The sequence below is a fragment of the Triturus cristatus genome, chromosome 2_1 (genome assembly GCF_964204655.1).
Source record: "Triturus cristatus chromosome 2_1, aTriCri1.1, whole genome shotgun sequence".
Taxonomy (NCBI): Eukaryota; Metazoa; Chordata; class Amphibia; order Caudata; family Salamandridae; genus Triturus; species Triturus cristatus.
In genome coordinates this window covers 1,037,646,894-1,037,671,546 of record NC_140581.1, presented here as the reverse complement: position 1 = coordinate 1,037,671,546, position 24,653 = coordinate 1,037,646,894, and the positions used below count along the sequence as shown (strand labels likewise).

Here is a 24,653-nt window from a genome sequence, read left to right as displayed (position 1 = left end):
CGAGCTTTGGGCTGACGAGCTCCTGGACGACGCACCTGCATGCCTGTGCGGGCACTGAGGCCCTTGACGGTTGTTTGGCGGCCCTCTCTTCCACCCCTAACTATTTTCTCTACTGAGGAGGGAAGTTATCCCGAAACCCGAGCCATGTCTCGGGCGATATTTTAAAACCCGGGACATGTATCAGGTCTAGAGATCATCAGTTCAACAAGTACTTACTTGCACCCACTGGGGTGAACCACTCAAGAACTCCATCAGAGATCATCAGTTTAACAAGTACTTACTTGCACCCACTGGGGTGAAGCACTCAAGAACTTCATGTACCAGCTTCCCTTGGGGCGACCCGGAGGAGGAGCTAGCGGAGTGCGGTCCATTGCGGTTGTTTATAAAGATGGCTCCTTCGAGCTTTGGGCTGACGAGCTCCTGGACGACGCACCTGCATGCCTGTGCGGGCACTGAGGCCCTTGACGGTTGTTTGGCGGCCCTCTCTTCCACCCCTAACTATTTTCTCTACTGAGGAGGGAAGTTATCCCGAAACCCGAGCCATGTCTCGGGCGATATTTTAAAACCCGGGACATGTATCGGGTCTAGAGATCATCAGTTCAACAAGTACTTACTTGCACCCACTGGGGTGAACCACTCAAGAACTCCATCAGAGATCATCAGTTTAACAAGTACTTACTTGCACCCACTGGGGTGAAGCACTCAAGAACTTCATGTACCAGCTTCCCTTGGGGCGACCCGGAGGAGGAGCTAGCGGAGTGCGTCCATTGCGGTTGTTTATAAAGATGGCTCCTTCGAGCTTTGGGCTGACGAGCTCCTGGACGACGCACCTGCATGCCTGTGCGGGCACTGAGGCCCTTGACGGTTGTTTGGCGGCCCTCTCTTCCACCCCTAACTATTTTCTGTACTGAGGAGGGAAGTTATCCCGAAACCCGAGCCATGTCTCGGGCGATATTTTAAAACCCGGGACATGTATCGGGTCTAGAGATCATCAGTTCAACAAGTACTTACTTGCACCCACTGGGGTGAACCACTCAAGAACTCCATCAGAGATCATCAGTTTAACAAGTACTTACTTGCACCCACTGGGGTGAAGCACTCAAGAACTTCATGTACCAGCTTCCCTTGGGGCGACCCGGAGGAGGAGCTAGCGGAGTGCGGTCCATTGCGGTTGTTTATAAAGATGGCTCCTTCGAGCTTTGGGCTGACGAGCTCCTGGACGACGCACCTGCATGCCTGTGCGGGCACTGAGGCCCTTGACGGTTGTTTGGCGGCCCTCTCTTCCACCCCTAACTATTTTCTCTACTGAGGAGGGAAGTTATCCCGAAACCCGAGCCATGTCTCGGGCGATATTTTAAAACCCGGGACATGTATTGGGTCTAGAGATCATCAGTTTAACAAGTACTTACTTGCACCCACTGGGGTGAACCACTCAAGAACTCCATCAGAGATCATCAGTTTAACAAGTACTTACTTGCACCCACTGGGGTGAAGCACTCAAGAACTTCATGTACCAGCTTCCCTTGGGGCGACCCGGAGGAGGAGCTAGCGGAGTGCGGTCCATTGCGGTTGTTTATAAAGATGGCTCCTTCGAGCTTTGGGCTGACGAGCTCTTGGACGACGCACCTGCATGCCTGTGCGGGCACTGAGGCCCTTGACGGTTGTTTGGCGGCCCTCTCTTCCACCCCTAACTATTTTCTCTACTGAGGAGGGAAGTTATCCCGAAACCCCGAGCCATGTCTCGGGCGATATTTTAAAACCCGGGACATGTATCGGGTCTAGAGAGCATCAGTTCAACAAGTACTTACTTGCACACACCGGGGTGTACCACTCAAGAACTCCATCAGAGATCATCAGTTTAACAAGTACTTACTTGCACCCACTGGGGTGAAGCACTCAAGAACTTCATGTACCAGCTTCCCTTGGGGCGACCCGGAGGAGGAGCTAGCGGAGTGCGGTCCATTGCGGTTGTTTATAAAGATGGCTCCTTCGAGCTTTGGGCTGACGAGCTCCTGAACGACGCACCTGCATGCCTGTGCGGGCACTGAGGCCCTTGACGGTTGTTTGGCGGCCCTCTCCTCCACCCCTAACTATTTTCTCTACTGAGGAGGGAAGTTATCCCGAAACCCGAGCCATGTCTCGGGCGATATTTTAAAACCCGGGACATGTATCGGGTCTAGAGATCATCAGTTCAACAAGTACTTACTTGCACCCACTGGGGTGAACCACTCAAGAACTCCATCAGAGATCATCAGTTTAACAAGTACTTACTTGCACCCACTGGGGTGAAGCACTCAAGAACTTCATGTACCAGCTTCCCTTGGGGCGACCCGGAGGAGGAGCTAGCGGAGTGCGGTCCATTGCGGTTGTTTATAAAGATGGCTCCTTCGAGCTTTGGGCTGACGAGCTCCTGGACGACGCACCTGCATGCCTGTGCGGGCACTGAGGCCCTTGACGGTTGTTTGGCGGCCCTCTCTTCCACCCCTAACTATTTTCTCTACTGAGGAGGGAAGTTATCCCGAAACCCGAGCCATGTCTCGGGCGATATTTTAAAACCCGGGACATGTATCGGGTCTAGAGATCATCAGTTCAACAAGTACTTACTTGCACCCACTGGGGTGAACCACTCAAGAACTCCATCAGAGATCATCAGTTTAACAAGTACTTACTTGCACCCACTGGGGTGAAGCACTCAAGAACTTCATGTACCAGCTTCCCTTGGGGCGACCCGGAGGAGGAGCTAGCGGAGTGCGGTCCATTGCGGTTGTTTATACTTATTATGCACTTGACTTTTGTTTACGCCGATGGAAACCCAGAATCAGACTCTGAGCGGGGAGCATTTTCACTTAAATAACAATTCCTTTTAATGCAACACAGAGAGAAACCTAGCCCGGTCACCCCTGCAGCGCTTGGTAGAAATATCATCTGTTTCTGTTTATCTGAAACTGAGGGAGCTCAGTTGCTAGGAGTGTGGCTTTGGGGCAGAGTAAATATCGGAGTGATTATACACGAACCGGACAGGGGGTGGGGGGAGCGGAAGAAGGTGTTTCACCATGCCCCTCATCATGTTGCGGCCTGACAAACTGGGGGCTACTTGTGTGCGCGCCTCTATCCCATCTGACACATTCCTTGGAAAGGGTGTTGGCCTCATTCAGAGCCAACAGTGGACCACTTCCAAAGCATCACAGTCGCAGAAACAGGTGAAGAGGTCAACTACTTACATTCCCTTTTGTTGCCTCTGTCTCTTCCCTTTGCCATCATGTCTCCAACTGTTTACCTTCTCTTCTCCCACTTTCTTTTTCTCTTCTGCAACTTCCTTTCTCCTGTACTTCAGTTTTTACCCTTGTCCACCACTTTCCAACTTTCCGTCATGTATTCCTTTGTCACGCTCTTCTGTTGACACCCTTTATTCCTTTCCTCTATCCCACCCTTCATTCCTTTCCTCACTCCCAATCTTTATTCCTTTCCTCACTCCCACCCTTTATTCCCTTCCACCCTTCATTCCCTTCCACCCTTTATTCCCTTCCAGCCTTCACTCCCTTCCTCACTCTCACAATTCATTCCCTTTCACACTCCTACCCTTCCCAGTCCTTCTCGCACTCTCTTCCTTTTGGTCACTGCTCCTATAGCCCCGCCCTTCCTCCTAGGTTGCTTCACGTTACAAACATACACACATCCTTGAATCTGGATCCGACCTGTTGAAGTTGGTATTCACTTTTTCTATTCAATTTTCTGTGAGTTCTTGCTCATGACTAAACGAATTCTGTGTTTCTCCCTGTGGCCTTTTAGGGCCTAACACCCCAGTTGGAGACTATTGATTCTGAGTTTAAATAAATTCAGCGTTGGACAAAGTTTGGTATAATGGTGCATAACGTAGCTCAGATGTTTTGTCCAGAAGATTTAGTGGTATTTTACCATCGGGCAGTGTGTGAAGTTTCTCAGTTCACGATAAGGGCTATCACACCTAAAATCTGTTTATGTAGGTAGTGGCTTCTCACGCCCAAGAATCAGTGTGATAACTTTGTGGGTTTCCTTAGAAGGAGAATCTTAGGGCCTGATTCACAAATTCTTTGCATGCCTAAGGTGAATTTAGGTGGGAATATTCTTTTGATTTAGGAGTGTAAATCTATGCTTGATATTATCAAAGCTACATACACTCACTCTCTTTCCGGGAGAGTATATTTTTGCCCGTGGACAGGGAAAGGCTGTCCCAGGCTTAAAATGCCTATGGGTTTTTCACAAACTTTGAGCAAAGCTATCCCACCCTATCAAGTGCAGGTGTAAATTCTTTCAAAAAATGCATCAACCCTGCATTTAGAAAAGAAATGCAGCAAGTTTTTATATAGTGCGAACTCAAACCAAAAGTATTGGAGCGCTTTACATGATTTATTATTATTATTTTTTTTGGTATGCATGGGGAGATTAATTGATTTGCCCAGAATCACAGGATGTTAAGCTGACCCAAGACTCAAAATCCATCTCCTAAATCGACAGCTCGAGCATTAAGCCTCTACCTCTACCACAAGAGCAGAAGCATTTTCAATATCATATACAACTTGATGCAAAAAACAATCATTGACAAAGCCAATAGTCCTGGCTTCTTGTAGGTGTAATGTTACTTGTATTATACATCTGGATGCAATTACAGACGCAGCAAAATATCAGTCGGGTGTCACACTATGCGATGCACATATTTTTAGCTTAATTGCTTTGAAGCCATGCCCTTAATTGCATTGGTTACGCCCCTTTGAGAGACCCCCTAGTTTTTTCATCCCACTCAAAACCCTGGTCTACACGAGCGGTCGGGTTCTTGGCGCACATAGCCTTGGCTGCAGCGCACAGAGACCTTACTCAGCCGCACACAGAGGAAAATAATTACAGGGAACAACAACATATTTCAGGGATTATCCAGGGATAGAATGTTTCCACTTTTTTGAAATAACCTACTAAGATCTGCTAACTGACTCTCAGAAACAGACTCAGCCTTTTAGAAGTTCCCTAGTTACACTGGAGAGGCATGAGTTAACGAGGGGCAATGCCATCGCCCCTTCCAAACTCCACATGAAGGCAGCCTTCTCCCTCAGACTTCAAGGCGGGCGATAGCCCCCAAATCCCCCATGCCAGACATAACCCTCCTGAAGAGCACCTCAGACAGGTACCACCCCACTCCCCACCCTTTCCAGGCATGCATAACCTCTTCACCGCCCAGACAGGCTGCTGCTTCACTTACCTAAAGGCGCAGTGACTGTCAGGGGTGGTGGCAGGGCCAGTCACCCTAAGGTCACTCTGGCGATGCTCCTTCAGCAACACAAAGGGCTTCACTGGCTGCTGGCCACAAGATCAGAGCCACACACACTGTCGAGCAGTAGATCTTTACTGGCCCCTCCCCTGGCACAGAAAGCTAGACTAACACTTGCTAAGCCACACTACACTTTCATCACTGGCTCAAGCATCTGGCAGCATAGGGGCCAGACTGATGTCACTAGGGCCCTATTGTGATAGAGCAAATGACAGACAGTGATGCTCTTACCAGTTAAAGCCACTCTTTCATCCTCGTCTGCACTGCACCGGAAGCGCCTTGGAAGAAGAGTAAGGGCAGGGCTTTAGGTGGGCCGGGTCTGGCCAGTACTCAGCACCGACAGTTTTTAAAAGGAGGTGCTGAAACTGGTCCGTATCGGGCTCTCCATTTTTATCCTCAGGGTGAAAAGAAAAACGTAAATCTGCAGCCATCACTTCTTTTGATGTCAATGAACCCTGTTTTCCAGTTTTATACAGCGCAAACTCGTAGCGCTTTGCATGAGCTCCACCACACATGGGCATATTTACGTTTTGAACCACAGGATGTTGAGCTGAGGTGAGGCTCGAACCTGCTTTCTCAGCTCGAAAGTGAGAAGCTATGGCCTTACACCTCAACCCCATGCACAAAAACTGAAACATATTCAAAATGATATACAACAAAGTTATAGATATTGCTTATTTATCTTAAGCAATGTACAAGCATTCAGAAAGCCAATAGTCCTGTCTTGTTCTAGGTGTAATGTTACTTGTGTTATATATCTGGATGAATGGACAGAATCATCAAAATACCATTCGGGGCAGCACACTACACTAAGTTCAGATTTTTAGCTTAAGTGTTTTAAGCCACACCCTTCATTACATCGGCCATGCCCCTTATGAGGAACGCCCCAATGTTTTTTATCCCACTTAAAGCCCTAAGTAAGGCCAACTGCGATCTTACCCTTGGCTTTTGATGCACATGGTTCGGTCCAAGACTGTGAAGGCCAGGTTGATCCCGGATTGGCCCTTTAGTCTGTCAGGTAGACTTGAAGGGAAAGTTTTCTCTTTTGACTTGCCCGAGGGCATCGGTAGACGCATCTCAATCGCCCCTCCCATAAATTGTGGTAGTTGGTAGGAATCAATTTTCAGGAGTTGTCTCTTGATGACAGTATTGGCGGGCTGGGTAGGTGCGAGGTGAGTCTGGTTTTGTGAAGTCTAGCAGGACCAGAACTGGATACCAAAGGCAGCTCTGGAAAAATGTTCAACCCAGTCCTACTCTGCAGGGGGCCCAAGACTAAAATAGAACATGAGGGGGCGGTTGGGCCATGACAGTCAACCAGTTCTAAAAGCAGCAAGCCCCCTCCCCAGCAGCCCGTTGGAAAAATGACAGAGTGGGATCTGGCCCTGAAGTCTAGTCGGTCGTATGTGTGCTAGCAAAGAGTGAAGATGAAGGTTAGGGAATTCAAGGTTAGTTGGGGTTTTATAAGTTAAGGATTTGCTCAAAGGTTGAATGTGTTTGAGGTGGAGGGCGATGTGGATGGACAGCTCTTGTGGATAGATAGGTCTGGAAAGAATATGTAGAACATGGACTGTTCAATAGGGCTCTTAATTAGGACTGCTAGCAATATTTATATATACAAGACACTCTGGTGGCAAAAATCACATAATTCCAGTGGCCATGACTATACCCTCCATTCAGCACTCAGGTATTACCCCTTAAAACAGCCATCGCAAACGATCACCTCACCCTGCCCCAGCTACCTCCATGAACCCATGGGCCATCAGAGGAACTAACAGTAAATTACAGGCATGCTGTGGCACAGTAAGAAAGACTGTTAGGGAGTTATGCATAATTTAGATTTTTCACAGCCTGCTGGGCAGAAAATCTGGATTTTATCAAGGACTCGGAGGCTAATATTATGCTAATCTCCTTTATTGCCACAGCTCAGCAGCAACAATTGAAGAACATAGAACTTAAATGAACATTCTAAAGAAGTATAAAGTACCTTTGTGACCAGCCATCTTCCTTCTTTGTTAAAACTGCGAGGAAAGATCAACATGTAGAAACAGGAATACGATTGAAGATAGCTCTCCAAAGAGTGGTCCGAAGGAAAATAAGTTTTTCATTCTGAAAGAAAAGAATAACGTTTCATAATAATTTTGTATCCACATTGGGAGGGATAAATTAATAGTGGTGGGATAATATTAGCCTCTGTGTCCTTAATAAAATCCAGATTTTCTGCCCAGCAGGCTGTGAAAAATCTAAATTTTATGGCACGACACGGAGGCCATATTATGCAAGTTCAAAGTGCATTAAGAACATTATCAATCGCATTAGGGATTGGTCTAAAATAACAAGCCTTAAACATACTATCACTTGACCAGTCTGTTGCCCTAAGGATATCTTGAAGTCCCCCTCCCATAAAAAATGCATTGGAAGCTGAAGCACCTCTAAGGGAATGGGCTCCAAAAACAGATACATCCACTCCGCTTTCATGCATAACATCTTTCACCCATCTTGCCAGGGTTGGAGAAGAAACTCCTTTATGAGGGGATCTATAGGAAATGAGTAGTTGGTGTTCATTCATTCTCAGAGATTCAGTTCTTTTCTCGTACTCTTTCAGACACCTAACTACGCAGAATCTTTTATTCTGAGGAAAAAAGGGATAAAAGATAGAGGAAGACATTGTCTTGGTTCTCTTCTTGAGGTAAAAGCAAACTCCTTCAGGTTGGAAGGCCCTGCTAGAAAAATCTAACGCTTTAACATCTGAGGTTCTTCTAAAAGATACTAGACATAGTAAAATGGTAAGTTTGTATGAGATGCGTTTAAGGGAGAGAGAAGAATTGTGTCCCCAAGAAGATAGAGTTCTAAGTATAAGAGTAACATCCCACATGGCGGTGTATTTAGCAGAAGGAGGGTTGAGAAGTCTCATGCTTCTCATTATTTTCTTAGTTAATTAGCTATGTCCAACAGAGATTCCGTTAATTAAAGAATGGCCAGCAGAAATCGCAGATCTGTAAACATTAACGGTTCTATAAGATAAACCAGATGTAAAAAGATCTGAAAGGTAGTTGACAACGTGAACTAAATCAGTTGAAACAGGATCATAACGTCGTTGAAAGCACCAGCGAACCCATTTGTTCCATGTCAGTCGATAAGCTTTCCTTGTACCGGGTGCCCACGACTCAGAAATGAGTGTGAAAGCGTTTGACTAAAGCCCTGGGATTCGCCACTGTCTCCTGAAATCTTCCATGCCGTCAGCACCAGGAGACCCTGCTCTACCAGGGGATGAGTGTCTCCCTCTGGACCTAGGAGTACCTCTCTGAAAGAAGGGATCAGAATGGGAAAGTCTATACTCATTTCTAGAATTTTCGGGAACCATGCTCTCTCTGTAACGTCGAGCATAAAGAAGTAGACGGGGAAGCAATGCAAAAGGCGGGAAGGCATAAGGGGCCAGACCCCACCAATCTTGGAGGAAGGCATCCACTTTCTGAGCCGGAGGGTCCGGTCTCCAACTGAAGAAATTCTTCAATTGAGTATTCAGACGGTCTGCAAACAGGTCTGTCCGGAAGGGACCCCATTTGGACTGGATGATTAAGAAAATCTGTCTGTCTAGTCTCCAGTTGCTGGAGTCCTTGAAATTCCTTGAGAACCAGTCTGCAACACCATTGTTCAACCCAAGAATATGTTCCGCTATAACCGACATTCCTTTGTTCAAACAGTAGTCCCAGAAACCTTTCGCTAGGTCCGATAAACCCTTGGAGTGAGGACCCCCTAGTTTGCTGACATACCGTACTGCGGAGGCATTGTCCATCCGTAACGTTACACAGCATTTCGCAGAATTCTGGGTGAAACAACGAATCGCCAATGAACCTGCTAAAAATTCTAAGCAGTTGATATGCAACCTCTTCTCTTGATGAGTCCAACGACTCCCTGTTGATGAGTTCCCACATCTGGCTCCCCATCCTTCCAAACTCGTGTCTTACTCTATTATTAGATCCGGTTTCTCCCCAAAAATGGCTCTGCCATTCCATGCCTCTACATTCTTCAACCACCAGAGGATTTTGGTCCTCGAGTCCTGGTCGAGAGAGATCAGATGGGAGTAGGAGCGAGTCGATCTCAGGGATCTGGCCTTCAATCTCTGAAGTGCTCGAAAATGTAATGGACCTGGGAAGATTGCTTGAATTGTCGATGAAAGAAGGCCCAGGATCCTTGCTAGGATCCTTAAGGGGAAGGACTCTAGTCCGAGTAACTTTCTGAGTTCCTTCCTCACTTTCCTTACTTTCTCTGTCAGGAGTCTTAATTCTGCCTTCACGGTGTCTACTAGGAAACCCAGAAACTGTGTCTGTTGACTTAGGATTTCACAAGATTTCTTTGTGTTTATAATGAAGCCCAGATGTTGTAAGAGGTGAATCGTAAGGTCTGTGTGAAGTGATACGGTCTCTTTTGATTGTGCCATTATTAGGATGTTGTCGAGGTATATGATCAGTCTCACTCCCCTCTGTGTGAGCCAGGCGGTGACAGGTCGGAGTACCTTGGTGAAGCACCAAGGGGCAGATGACAGCCCGAAGGGGAGGCTGCAAAACTGGAATAGTTTCCCTTCCCAGGTGAATTGAAGGAACTTCTTGTGAGGTCCCCAGATAGGGATTGTTAGATATGCGTCTTTTAGATCTAGTCGGGTTAACCAGTCCCCCTTCCGTAAAATGTCCCTCAGGAGGTGTGTCCCCTCCATTTTGAAGTGTTGGTATACTACCCACTGGTTTAAATCTTTTAAGTTTATGACTGGTCTCTGTTCCTTGTTTTTCTTTTCTACTAAAAAGATATTGCTGAGAAAGCCTAGGTAATTGCCTTCGACAATGGCACCTTTCTTTAATAAGTCTTGCACCTCTTGGGAGACCACAAGCCTGTCCTTTTGAGAGAGGGTAATATCTCGCGGATGTCTTGTCTGGAAAGGGGTATCTGTGAAATCTATCTTTTAACCTCTCACTGTGTCTAAGACCCAAGGGTCTTTGGTTACTAAGTTCCAATTCCCTGCGAATTGACGTAACCTCCCTCCCACCTTTGGAGTGGTATCTGAAAGGTCTCTCAAGATTCCTACCTGATGAGAAGGAGCGTTGTCTTCGTTCACCTCTGAAGGGACGTCTGCGGCTCCTTTGCCTCTGTGGATAGAACTGTTGAGTGCCGATGTTGCTGTTATATCTGCCGCCACAGGACATGAAGGGTCTTGAATTGGAATTTCCTCGGCCGGGGAAACGACCCCGTATTCTCCCAGCCCGGGTGAAAACCCGATCTTGAAATAGCTTTTTTATATCCTTTTGGGATTTTTGAATAGAGTTAAGAGCACCAACGTACTTAGCCATGTCTTTAATGAAGTCCTCACCAAAGAGGAAGCCTTGAGAGTTAGGGCCTGGGTCGTTTTTGGCCAATTCGATACGTGTGGGGTCTATTTTGAATAAAACTCCCTTCCTTCTCTCTGTGGAGAGAGCAGTGTTTGCATTTCCGATAAGGCATATGGCCCACTGGACCCATTCCCTGAGTTCTTTGGGATCGACTGGGGAGTCTCCCAGATAGGCCGATTCGGCCATTTCAAATATTTTTGTAAGGGGGCCAATGGTGTCATTAAGGCGATCCTGGGATGATTCCAGTCCCTTATCTATGCCCTTTCTGGGGTCCCTGGATGTCTTAGCTATAAAGGCCACAACTTTGGGGTCTAGTTCTGGCGTTCCAGCTATTTTATTGGGGAGGGAGGGCCTCGGGCATTCTGAACGTAATCTGGACCTGACCTCTTGAGGGATTTCCTTCCTCAGCCAGAAGGTGTGGTAGTCCGCCACATGTTGGGAAGGGGTCCATTCTGGGGATAAAGGGTGTTTTATTAGTAAGGGGTCAAACATCAAGTCACCAAATGGGTCCAAGAGTCCCATGTTAGGTTGTGAGGCCTTTGAAGCCTATTCAGAGCTTCCCGTCCCCCTTGGTGCCTCTCCCACGTCAGTGTTAAAATCAAAAGAACATGAGAGGTCACTTTCAGTGTCGGAGTTGTCCTCGGATTCAATATTAATAGGAAGCTCAGGGCCTAGATCATGCCCACATGGGGTGCACGAGGCACCAGCCTTATGGGAGGAGGAGCGGAGGTTTTGGGCCTTTTGGTGGCTATTGGTTGTTTGTCTCCAAGCGTCCTCTTTTTAGGAGCCTTAACTGCTGCTTTCTTTCTGGGTACTAGTGGAAGGGCGGGGGGTGATGAGAGAGAAGGATTCTAATTTTTCATTAATTTTATTGTCAATTGAGCCAAGTACCTTCTCAACAGCCTTGTTGATTAGGTCCTCCAGTCTGTCATCGATATTCATTTGGGGGGCAGACATTATAGATGGATTATGTAAATTAAATAATTTTGTACTGGGTTAAGGTTCAAGGTAAACCCCTTTTTTTTTTTTTTAAGTTGGATGAAGAAACGATTTTGTTGAAATCCTACCGAAGCTGTGAGCGTCGTGACTGCTGATCGGTAAAAGCGTCCTGACAGCTGATCAGTAAAAGAGTGGCAGTTTATTAACTGTCAGATTATTTAAGGGATATCCAAGTTTAGCCCAAAGTAGTAAAATGGATGCCTTTTAGGAAAAAAACAGAAGTGTCCTAAACTCCTAAAATGGCCGCCACGCACGCAGTAGCGAGCGTGGCCCCTCCTAAGGTGTTTGCCTCTAAGCCCGGCCTGCCTCGGACGCGAGTAAAGGCGTCGAGGAGGCCGGGGAGGAAAAAATAGACAAAATTGCGGTGCTTCCGATAACAGGGGAGTCTTCGCCAGTCAAGGGAGCCAGGAAGAATGCATTGTGTGTGCCCAAGTGTCGGGAAGAGAGAGGCGGTAAGGGTGTAGCGAACGCGAGTAAGCGCGTGATCTCTATATAAATAAATGCAGCGCACGTGAGCGAGTTCATTAGTAGAAAGTAAATACATAGGGAAAATGAGTAAATCCGGTCCAGAATGGGACCGGAGGGGAAAAGGAAGTGTTCAGGAAGGTGGGGGGGGGAAAAAAGCCCCAGGGGAGAAAGTGAAGGGCATTAGAGTAAGCCCAATCAAAAGGTATACACTATACAGGGTATCAAGTACTGAGAAAAAAGAAGGGCATTATAATAAGCCCAATCAAAAGGTATACAGAGTATGAAGTATTGAGCATAGACACACAGGCATAGACAACAGTCCAATCAATTAAGTACTACAAACACATTAAAAATAAGGTATAAACTGAGAGCAGTACTTATCTTTCTGAGCATCAGCAACAAAGAAGGAAGATGGCTGGTCACGAAGGGACTTTATACTTCTTTAGAATGTTCATTGAAGTTCTATGTTCTTCAATTGTTGCTGCTGAGCTTTGGCAATAAAGGAGATTTGCATAATATGGCCTCCGTGTCGTGCCATAAAATCATTGTGACATGTTTTGCAGGAGTAGTTACAGAAGAGGGGGGTTTGAAATAGTTATATCACAACAACATATTTCAGGGATTATCCAGGGCTGGAATGTTTCCACATTAAGCATCTTTGAAATAACCTACTAAGATCTGCTAACTGACTCTCAAAAACAGATTCAGCCTTTTAGAAGTTCCCTCATTACAATGGAGAGGCATGAGCTATCGAGGGGCAATGCCATCGCCCCTTCTAAGCTCCACATTAAGGCTGCCTTCTCCCTCAGACTTCAATGCAGTCTGGCATCCCCCATGGCAGACATCACCCCCTTCAAGAGCACCTCAGGCAGGTACCACCCCACTGCCCACCCATTGAAGGCAAGCATCACCTCTTTACCGCCCAGATAGGCTGCTGCTTCACTTACCTAAGGCGCTCAGGCCTCAGTGAATGCCAGGAGAGCTGGCAGGGCCATCCACCCTAACTCTGCCGCTGCTCCCTCAGCAACACAAAGGGCTTCACTGGCTGCAGGCCACGGGATCAGAGCCAGATTCGGAGCCACGCACACTGCCGAGCAGTAGATCTTTGCTGGCCCCTTCTCTTTGCACAGAAAGCTATACTAACCCCTGCTAAGCAACACTACTCTTTCTTCACTGGCATCTGGCAGCTTAGGGGCCTGACAGATGTCACTAGGGCCCTACTGTAAAAGAGCAAATGACAGACAGTGATGCTCTTGCCAGTTAAGGCCACTCTCTCATCGTTGGCTGCACTGCACAGTAGGGGCCTTGAAAGAAGAGGGCTGGGTCTGGCCGGTGCTCAGCACCAACGTACTTAGCCATGTCTTTAATGAAGTCCTCACCAAAGAGGAAGCCTTGAGAGTTAGGGCCTGGGTCGTTTTTGGCCAATTCGATACGTTTGGGGTCTATTTTGAATAAAACTCCCTTCCTTCTCTCTGTGGAGAGAGCAGTGTTTGCATTTCCGATAAGGCATATGGCCCACTGGACCCATTCCCTGAGTTCTTTGGGATCGACTGGGGAGTCTCCCAGATAGGCCGATTCGGCCATTTCAAATATTTTTGTAAGGGGGCCAATGGTGTCATTAAGGCGATCTTGGGATGATTTCAGTCCCTTATCTATGCCCTTTCTGGGGTCCCTGGATGTCTTAGCTATAAAGGCCACAACTTTGGGGTCTAGTTCTGGCGTTCCAGCTATTTTATTGGGGAGGGAGGGCCTCGGGCATTCTGAACGTAATCTGGACCTGACCTCTTGAGGGATTTCCTTCCTCAGCCAGAAGGTGTGGTAGTCCGCCACATGTTGGGAAGGGGTCCATTCTGGGGATAAAGGGTGTTTTATTAGTAAGGGGTCAAACATCAAGTCACCAAATGGGTCCAAGAGTCCCATGTTAGGTTGTGAGGCCTTTGAAGCCTATTCAGAGCTTCCCGTCCCCCTTGGTGCCTCTCCCACGTCAGTGTTAAAATCAGAAGAATATGAGAGGTCACTTTCCGTGTCGGAGTTGTCCTCGGATTCAATATTAATAGGAAGCTCAGGGCCTAGATCATGCCCACATGGGGTGCACGAGGCACCAGCCTTATGGGAGGAGGAGCGGAGGTTTTGGGCCTTTTGGTGGCTATTGGTTGTTTGTCTCCAAGCGTCCTCTTTTTAGGAGCCTTAACTGCTGCTTTCTTTCTGGGTACTAGTGGAAGGGCGGGGGGTGATGAGAGAGAAGGATTCTAATTTTTCATTAATTTTATTGTCAATTGAGCCAAGTACCTTCTCAACAGCCTTGTTGATTAGGTCCTCCAGTCTGTCATCGATATTCATTTGGGGGGCAGACATTATAGATGGATTATGTAAATTAAATAATTTTGTACTGGGTTAAGGTTCAAGGTAAACCCCTTTTTTTTTTTTTTAAGTTGGATGAAGAAACGATTTTGTTGAAATCCTACCGAAGCTGTGAGCGTCGTGACTGCTGATCGGTAAAAGCGTCCTGACAGCTGATCAGTAAAAGAGTGGCAGTTTATTAACTGTCAGATTATTTAAGGGATATCCAAGTTTAGCCCAAAGTAGTAAAATGGATGCCTTTTAGGAAAAAAACAGAAGTGTCCTAAACTCCTAAAATGGCCGCCACGCACGCAGTAGCGAGCGTGGCCCCTCCTAAGGTGTTTGCCTCTAAGCCCGGCCTGCCTCGGACGCGAGTAAAGGCGTCGAGGAGGCCGGGGAGGAAAAAATAGACAAAATTGCGGTGCTTCCGATAACAGGGGAGTCTTCGCCAGTCAAGGGAGCCAGGAAGAATGCATTGTGTGTGCCCAAGTGTCGGGAAGAGAGAGGCGGTAAGGGTGTAGCGAACGCGAGTAAGCGCGTGATCTCTATATAAATAAATGCAGCGCACGTGAGCGAGTTCATTAGTAGAAAGTAAATACATAGGGAAAATGAGTAAATCCGGTCCAGAATGGGACCGGAGGGGAAAAGGAAGTGTTCAGGAAGGTGGGGGGGGGAAAAAAGCCCCAGGGGAGAAAGTGAAGGGCATTAGAGTAAGCCCAATCAAAAGGTATACGCTATACAGGGTATCAAGTACTGAGAAAAAAGAAGGGCATTATAATAAGCCCAATCAAAAGGTATACAGAGTATGAAGTATTGAGCATAGACACACAGGCATAGACAACAGTCCAATCAATTAAGTACTACAAACACATTAAAAATAAGGTATAAACTGAGAGCAGTACTTATCTTTCTGAGCATCAGCAACAAAGAAGGAAGATGGCTGGTCACGAAGGGACTTTATACTTCTTTAGAATGTTCATTGAAGTTCTATGTTCTTCAATTGTTGCTGCTGAGCTTTGGCAATAAAGGAGATTTGCATAATATGGCCTCCGTGTCGTGCCATAAAATCATTGTGACATGTTTTGCAGGAGTAGTTACAGAAGAGGGGGGTTTGAAATAGTTATATCACAACAACATATTTCAGGGATTATCCAGGGCTGGAATGTTTCCACATTAAGCATCTTTGAAATAACCTACTAAGATCTGCTAACTGACTCTCAAAAACAGATTCAGCCTTTTAGAAGTTCCCTCATTACAATGGAGAGGCATGAGCTATCGAGGGGCAATGCCATCGCCCCTTCTAAGCTCCACATTAAGGCTGCCTTCTCCCTCAGACTTCAATGCAGTCTGGCATCCCCCATGGCAGACATCACCCCCTTCAAGAGCACCTCAGGCAGGTACCACCCCACTGCCCACCCATTGAAGGCAAGCATCACCTCTTTACCGCCCAGATAGGCTGCTGCTTCACTTACCTAAGGCGCTCAGGCCTCAGTGAATGCCAGGAGAGCTGGCAGGGCCATCCACCCTAACTCTGCCGCTGCTCCCTCAGCAACACAAAGGGCTTCACTGGCTGCAGGCCACGGGATCAGAGCCAGATTCGGAGCCACGCACACTGCCGAGCAGTAGATCTTTGCTGGCCCCTTCTCTTTGCACAGAAAGCTATACTAACCCCTGCTAAGCAACACTACTCTTTCTTCACTGGCATCTGGCAGCTTAGGGGCCTGACAGATGTCACTAGGGCCCTACTGTAAAAGAGCAAATGACAGACAGTGATGCTCTTGCCAGTTAAGGCCACTCTCTCATCGTTGGCTGCACTGCACAGTAGGGGCCTTGAAAGAAGAGGGCTGGGTCTGGCCGGTGCTCAGCACCAACGTACTTAGCCATGTCTTTAATGAAGTCCTCACCAAAGAGGAAGCCTTGAGAGTTAGGGCCTGGGTCGTTTTTGGCCAATTCGATACGTTTGGGGTCTATTTTGAATAAAACTCCCTTCCTTCTCTCTGTGGAGAGAGCAGTGTTTGCATTTCCGATAAGGCATATGGCCCACTGGACCCATTCCCTGAGTTCTTTGGGATCGACTGGGGAGTCTCCCAGATAGGCCGATTCGGCCATTTCAAATATTTTTGTAAGGGGGCCAATGGTGTCATTAAGGCGATCTTGGGATGATTTCAGTCCCTTATCTATGCCCTTTCTGGGGTCCCTGGATGTCTTAGCTATAAAGGCCACAACTTTGGGGTCTAGTTCTGGCGTTCCAGCTATTTTATTGGGGAGGGAGGGCCTCGGGCATTCTGAACGTAATCTGGACCTGACCTCTTGAGGGATTTCCTTCCTCAGCCAGAAGGTGTGGTAGTCCGCCACATGTTGGGAAGGGGTCCATTCTGGGGATAAAGGGTGTTTTATTAGTAAGGGGTCAAACATCAAGTCACCAAATGGGTCCAAGAGTCCCATGTTAGGTTGTGAGGCCTTTGAAGCCTATTCAGAGCTTCCCGTCCCCCTTGGTGCCTCTCCCACGTCAGTGTTAAAATCAGAAGAATATGAGAGGTCACTTTCCGTGTCGGAGTTGTCCTCGGATTCAATATTAATAGGAAGCTCAGGGCCTAGATCATGCCCACATGGGGTGCACGAGGCACCAGCCTTATGGGAGGAGGAGCGGAGGTTTTGGGCCTTTTGGTGGCTGTTGGTTGTTTGTCTCCAAGCGTCCTCTTTTTAGGAGCCTTAACTGCTGCATCTTTCTGGGTACTAGTGGAAGGGCGGGGGGTGATGAGAGAGAAGGATTCTAATTTTTCATTAATTTTATTGTCAATTGAGCCAAGTACCTTCTCAACAGCCTTGTTGATTAGGTCCTCTAGTCTGTCATCGATATTCATTTGGGGGGCAGACATTATAGATGGATTATTTAAATTAAATAATTTTGTACTGGGTTAAGTTTCAAGGTATACCCCTTTTTTTTTTTTAAGTTGGATGAAGAAACGATTTTGTTGAAATCCTACCGAAGCTGTGAGCGTCGTGACTGCTGATCGGTAAAAGCGTCCTGACAGCTGATCAGTAAAAGAGTGGCAGTTTATTAACTGTCAGATTATTTAAGGGATATCCAAGTTTAGCTCAAAGTAGTAAAATGGATGCCTTTTAGGAAAAAAACAGAAGTGTCCCAAACTCCTAAAATGGCCGCCACGCACGCAGTAGCGAGCGTGGCCCCTCCTAAGGTGTTTGCCTTTAAGCCCGGCCTGCCTCGGACGCGAGTAAAGGCGTCGAGGAGGCCGGGGAGGAAAAAATGCACAAAATTGCAGTGCTTCCTATAACAGGGGAGTCTTCGCCAGTCAAGGGAGCCAGGAAGAATGCATTGTGTGTGCCCAAGTGTCGGCAAGAGAGAGGCGGTAAGGGTGTAGCGAACGCGAGTGAGCGTGTGATCTCTATTTAAATAAATGCAGCGCACGTGAGCGAGTTCATTAGTAGAAAGTAAATACATAGGGAAAATGAGTAAATCCGGTCCAGAATGGGACCGGAGGGGAAAAGGAAGAGTTCAGGAAGGTGGGGGGAAAAAAAGCCCCAGGGGAGAAAGTGAAGGGCATTAGAGTAAGCCCAATCAAAAGGTATACACTATACAGGGTATCAAATACTGAGAAAAAAGAAGGGCATTATAATAAGCCCAATCAAAAGGTATACAGAGTATGAAGTATTGAGCATAGACACACAGGCATAGACAACAGTCCAATCAATTAAGTACTACAAACACATTAAAAATAAGGTATAAACTGAGAGCAGTACTTATCTTTCTGAGCATCAGCAACAAAGAAGGAAGATGGCTGGTCACGAAGGGACTTTATACTTCTTTAGAATGTTCATTGAAGTTCTATGTTCTTCAATTGTTGCTGCTGAGCTTTGGCAATAAATGAGATTTGCATAATATGGCCTCCGTGTCGTGCCATAAAATCATTGTGACATGTTTTGCAGGAGTAGTTACAGAAGAGGGGGGTTTGAAATAGTTATATCACAACAACATATTTCAGGGATTATCCAGGGCTGGAATGTTTCCACATTAAGCTTCTTTGAAATAACCTGCTAAGATCTGCTAACTGACTCTCAAAAACAGATTCAGCCTTTTAGAAGTTCCCTCATTACAATGGAGAGGCATGAGCTATCGAGGGGCAATGCCATCGCCCCTTCTAAGCTCCACATTAAGGCTGCCTTCTCCCTCAGACTTCAATGCAGTCTGGCATCCCCCATGGCAGACATCACCCCCTTCAAGAGCACCTCAGGCAGGTACCACCCCACTGCCCACCCATTGAAGGCAAGCATCACCTCTTTACCGCCCAGATAGGCTGCTGCTTCACTTACCTAAGGCGCTCAGGCCTCAGTGAATGCCAGGAGAGCTGGCAGGACCATCCACCCTAACTCTGCCGCTGCTCCCTCAGCAACACAAAGGGCTTCACTGGCTGCAGGCCACGGGATCAGAGCCAGATTCGGAGCCACGCACACTGCCGAGCAGTAGATCTTTGCTGGCCCCTTCTCTTTGCACAGAAAGCTATACTAACCCCTGCTAAGCAACACTACTCTTTCTTCACTGGCATCTGGCAGCTTAGGGGCCTGACAGATGTCACTAGGGCCCTACTGTGAAAGAGCAAATGACAGACGGTGATGCTCTTGCCAGTTAAGGCCACTCTCTCATCGTTGGCTGCACTGCACAGTAGGGGCCTTGAAAGAGGAGGGCTGGGTCTGGCCGGTGCTCAGCACCAACGTACTTAGCCATGTCTTTAATGAAGTCCTCACCAAAGAGGAAGCCTTGAGAGTTAGGGCCTGGGTCGCTTTTGGCCAATTCGATACGTTTGGGGTCTATTTTGAATAAAACTCCCTTCCTTCTCTCTGTGGAGAGAGCAGTGTTTGCATTTCCGATAAGGCATATGGCCCACTGGACCCATTCCCTGAGTTCTTTGGGATCGACTGGGGAGTCTCCCAGATAGGCCGATTCGGCCATTTCAAATATTTTTGTAAGGGGGCCAATGGTGTCATTAAGGCGATCTTGGGATGATTTCAGTCCCTTATCTATGCCCTTTCTGGGGTCCCTGGATGTCTTAGCTATAAAGGCCACAACTTTGGGGTCTAGTTCTGGCGTTCCAGCTATTTTATTGGGGAGGGAGGGCCTCGGGCATTCTGAACGTAATCTGGACCTGACCTCTTAAGGGATTTCCTTCCTCAGCCAGAAGGTGTGGTAGTCCGCCACATGTTGGGAAGGGGTCCATTCTGGGGATAAAGGGTGTTTTATTAGTAAGGGGTCAAACATCAAGTCACCAAATGGGTCCAAGAGTCCCATGTTAGGTTGTGAGGCCTTTGAAGCCTATTCAGAGCTTCCCGTCCCCCTTGGTGCCTCTTCCACGTCAGTGTTAAAATCCGAAGAACATGAGAGGTCACTTTCCGTGTCGGAGTTGTCCTCGGATTCAATATTAATAGGAAGCTCAGGGCCTAGATCATGCCCACATGGGGTGCACGAGGCACCAGTCTTATGGGAGGAGGAGCGGAGGTTTTGGGCCTTTTGGTGGCTATTGGTTGTTTGTCTCCAAGCATCCTCTTTTTAGGAGCCTTAACTGCTGCTTCTTTCTGGGTACTAGTGGAAGGGCGGGGGGTGATGAGAGAGAAGGATTCTAATTTTTCATTAATTTTATTGTCAATTGAGCCAAGTACCTTCTCAACAGCCTTGTTGATTAGGTCCTCTAGTCTGTCATCGATATTCATTTGGGGGGCAGACATTATAGATGGATTATGTAAATTAAATAATTTTGTACTGGGTTAAGGTTCAAGGTATACCCCTTTTTTTTTTTTAAGTTGGATGAAGAAACGATTTTGTTGAAATCCTACCGAAGCTGTGAGCGTCGTGACTGCTGATCGGTAAAAGCGTCCTGACAGCTGATCAGAAAAAGAGTGGCAGTTTATTAACTGTCAGATTATTTAAGGGATATCCAAGTTTAGCCCAAAGTAGTAAAATGGATGCCTTTTAGGAAAAAAACAGAAGTGTCCCAAACTCCTAAAATGGCCGCCACGCACGCAGTAGCGAGCGTGGCCCCTCCTAAGGTGTTTGCCTCTAAGCCCGGCCTGCCTCGGACGCGAGTAAAGGCGTCGAGGAAGCCGGGGAGGAAAAAATGCACAAAATTGCGGTGCTTCCGATAACAGGGGAGTCTTCGCCAGTCAAGGGAGCCAGGAAGAATGCATTGTGTGTGCCCAAGTGTCGGGAAGAGAGAGGCGGTAAGGGTGTAGCGAACGCGAGTAAGCGCGTGATCTCTATTTAAATAAATGCAGCGCACGTGAGCGAGTTCATTAGTAGAAAGTAAATACATAGGGAAAATGAGTAAATCCGGTCCAGAATGGGACCGGAGGGGAAAAGGAAGAGTTCAGGAAGGTGGGGGGAAAAAAAGCCCCAGGGGAGAAAGTGAAGGGCATTAGAGTAAGCCCAATCAAAAGGTATACACTATACAGGGTATCAAGTACTGAGAAAAAAGAAGGGCATTATAATAAGCCCAATCAAAAGGTATACAGAGTATGAAGTATTGAGCATAGACACACAGGCATAGACAACAGTCCAATCAATTAAGTACTACAAACACATTAAAAATAAGGTATAAACTGAGAGCAGTACTTATCTTTCTGAGCAGCAGCAACAAAGAAGGAAGATGGCTGGTCACGGAGGGACTTTATACTTCTTTAGAATGTTCATTGAAGTTCTATGTTCTTCAATTGTTGCTGCTGAGCTTTGGTAATAAAGGAGATTTGCATAATATGGCCTCCGTGTCGTGCCATAAAATCATTGTGACATGTTTTGCAGGAGTAGTTACAGAAGAGGGGGGTTTGAAATAGTTATATCACAACAACATATTTCAGGGATTATCCAGGGCTGGAATGTTTCCACATTAAGCTTCTTTGAAATAACCTACTAAGATCTGCTAACTGACTCTCAAAAACAGATTCAGCCTTTTAGAAGTTCCCTCATCACAATGGAGAGGCATGAGCTATCGAGGGGCAATGCCATCGCCCCTTCTAAGCTCCACATTAAGGCTGCCTTCTCCCTCAGACTTCAATGCAGTCTGGCATCCCCCATGGCAGACATCAACCCCTTCAAGAGCACCTCAGGCAGGTACCACCCCACTGCCCACCCATTGAAGGCAAGCATCACCTCTTTACCGCCCAGATAGGCTGCTGCTTCACTTACCTAAGGCGCTCAGGCCTCAGTGAATGCCAGGAGAGCTGGCAGGGCCATCCACCCTAACTCTGCCGCTGCTTCCTCAGCAACACAAAGGGCTTCACTGGCTGCAGGCCACGGGATCAGAGCCAGATTCGGAGCCATGCACACTGCCGAGCAGTAGATCTTTGCTGGCCCCTTCTCTTTGCACAGAAAGCTATACTAACCCCTGCTAAGCAACACTACTCTTTCTTCACTGGCATCTGGCAGCTTAGGGGCCTGACAGATGTCACTAGGGCCCTACTGTGAAAGAGCAAATGACAGACGGTGATGCTCTTGCCAGTTAAGGCCACTCTCTCATCGTTGGCTGCACTGCACAGTAGGGGCCTTGAAAGAAGAGGGCTGGGTCTGGCCGGTGCTCAGCACCAACAGTTCTTAAAAGCAGTTGCCTAAACTGTTTGGTATCGGACTCTCCATTTTTACCCTCAGGGTGAAAGAAAAACTTACATCTGCAGCCATCCCTGCTTTTGATGTAATTTGAAACAAACTTGTATTTCATTTTACACAGCGCAAACTTGTAGTGCTTTACATGAGTTCCACCACACAAGGGCATATTTACATTTTGAACCGCAGGATGAAGAGCCGAGGTGAAGCTCGAACCTGCATTCTCAGCTCGAAAGTCAGCAGCTCTGGCCTTAAACCTCAACCTCGCACACCAAAACTGAAACATTTTCAAAATGATATACACAGGGGTGGGGAATTTGTATCGCCCGACGCCCTGGACATGAGGATTTTTGTTGCGGACAAGAAGTTTTATTGTCTACTTAGTCCTCCGGACAAGTAGACATTCTCTTTAACCCTTGTGCATCTAATATAATCGCAAACCAGTTATTTCAGATCGGAATCGGAAATCTTTGTAAATGCGCCTTTTTTTAGGTAATTACGGTAACCAAGCTAAGCGGGGCTGCAGCTGTGAGAAACTTTGTGCTCACTGCCAATCCGAGAGGTCACACTTCAAGGATGCCAATTAGCGATGCCGGCTCCCATATTAGTTATGCTTTCGGGTGCTAAAAGTTGCAGAACGTGCGCTCATTGTTAAACAATAAAGATACGCCACTAGTGGTGCTGGGCAGATTCCCCTGCAGTGGTAGAGGCAGGCGCGCAACACCCATTGGATTGACAGGGCTTCAGCCCCCCCCCCCCCCGTCGTGTGTGGCAGCCCGGTATGAGACACCTTCCCGGGCAAAAAAGCAGCCGCACCCGAGCACTTCACAGGTCTTTAAAGGACCATTTGCATGTTAATCAGGCCTCGCTGTTGTTTCACCCCTCCGAAGAGCCCCTGCAGCTCCGCTCTGCCTATTGCTTAAAGTTCAGCCCCCCCCGAAATTGTTTCTCAGCCCCCCCTCGAAATGTGGCTCTAGTTGCGCCTCTGGGTAGAGGCCTACGTGAGCGGGGTCAGGGAAGGTGCATGTCGTACGTTACGAGTCCTTGAGAGTGGACAGGAATGCTGTGTATGCAAATTATCGGAAAGAGTTCGAAGTCAGAGGAGCCCTGCGAGCTGAAGTTGAAGGGAAGCTGAACAAGGAGGTTCTGGTGACACTGGACGCCCTCAATTACATAATGGGTTACAGATATCAGATGTACTTCTCTGATAAAACATACACAGATTTCTCACTGCTTAAAAGCCCCTGAAGTCAGCTGTGTGTGAAATAGCACCAGAGAGCCTTAAAACCAGTAATGCAGGAAGTATTTGATGCACTTGTATAGCGTTCCGAAGTCCCCGATTCAAGGAACTGCTGGGATATTCCTCTATTTATTGTGCAGAAAATTGCATGCTGCCATCTGAAGGCATGCGTGATGCCATTTTCCACAGGAAAGCCCTTTCTGTCCAGGGGAATAGATCTATTAATTTGCGTAGTAGGCTCTGAAGACCGACCGAAAATAACGGGCTTGTTGGAAATATATGGTGGAGATAAGAGAGATGGGAGAACTGCTGGCGTACGAAGCCTAGGCCAAAAAAACCAGGAGAATAGAATAAGGAGCAGAAGAGGCCCCTCATTCTTCACCTACCCCTGCTGGCACAACGATGAGCCGATAGTAAGCACCGCACAGGATCTAATTATTTGACATCCTCACTGTGGCTTCGACCATACATGCTAACAATCTGAAATTATAAAGAGGGTGATTTAAAATAAATAAAAAAAGATCGTGTGACTGTATTTTACTCATAGACCTTTACGGAAGCAGAGGCATTTTCAGGCGGCAGACAAAATGCTCAATGCTTCTTTTACTACATTGTCTTAAAGGCATATGTTTCCCAATGGAGGTGGTACTGACTTTTGTTCACTGAGAGCTCGCTGTTGGTGGTTAGTGCACCCACTGTGTCTCCTAAGCTGCCTATTCCTCCTTCTTCTCCAGTTTCCTAACTTCACTGTATTCTGTTCCCGTTCAAGTAACCTAACTTATCAGCTGCTACAATTTGTGTTTCACCATAGTGGCTCACTTACCCTGAGCACCAGCCTAGACTATAATGGGGATTATCAGGTTCCCCCGGCCAAACACTAGAAGTCTGACCAGCGCTCTCTCCCCCACTTTCCTCAGGTATTTGGATCATTTTCTCTAAATACATCCTCTGCTTAATGCCGCACCATAATCATCAATGCCCGCCTAAAGCTGATCTCTAGTGCCCCCATATCTGCTTTGAATCCTTCAGCTGCTAGTGCCCAGCCTCTCTCTTCCTCCCACACCAGCGGCGTAGGAAGGGGGCTGCGGTGGGTGCGGGCCGCTCCGGATGTCATCACTGAGGTAGATGACAAAATGGCAAAAATAACACTTGCAACTGTAAGTATCTTATTTTTCCTTCTTTCATTAACTTCAATGTGTGTGGGGGGTGACAAGAAATTTTCTGCACCGGGTACCACCTGACCTTGCTACGCCACTGCCCACCACTCACTGAACTTTTAGCACCACATTCTACAGTGTTGTATCCCAGTCGTTCACAAGTTCT

General features: G+C 47.2%; 1 pseudogene; it reads left to right on the top strand.

Moving 5' to 3' along the window:
• Positions 1-23,574, top strand: part of LOC146866302 (protein KTI12 homolog) — a 39,515-nt pseudogene extending 15,941 nt beyond the window's left edge.
• Positions 23,575-24,653: the final 1,079 nt, after the last annotated feature.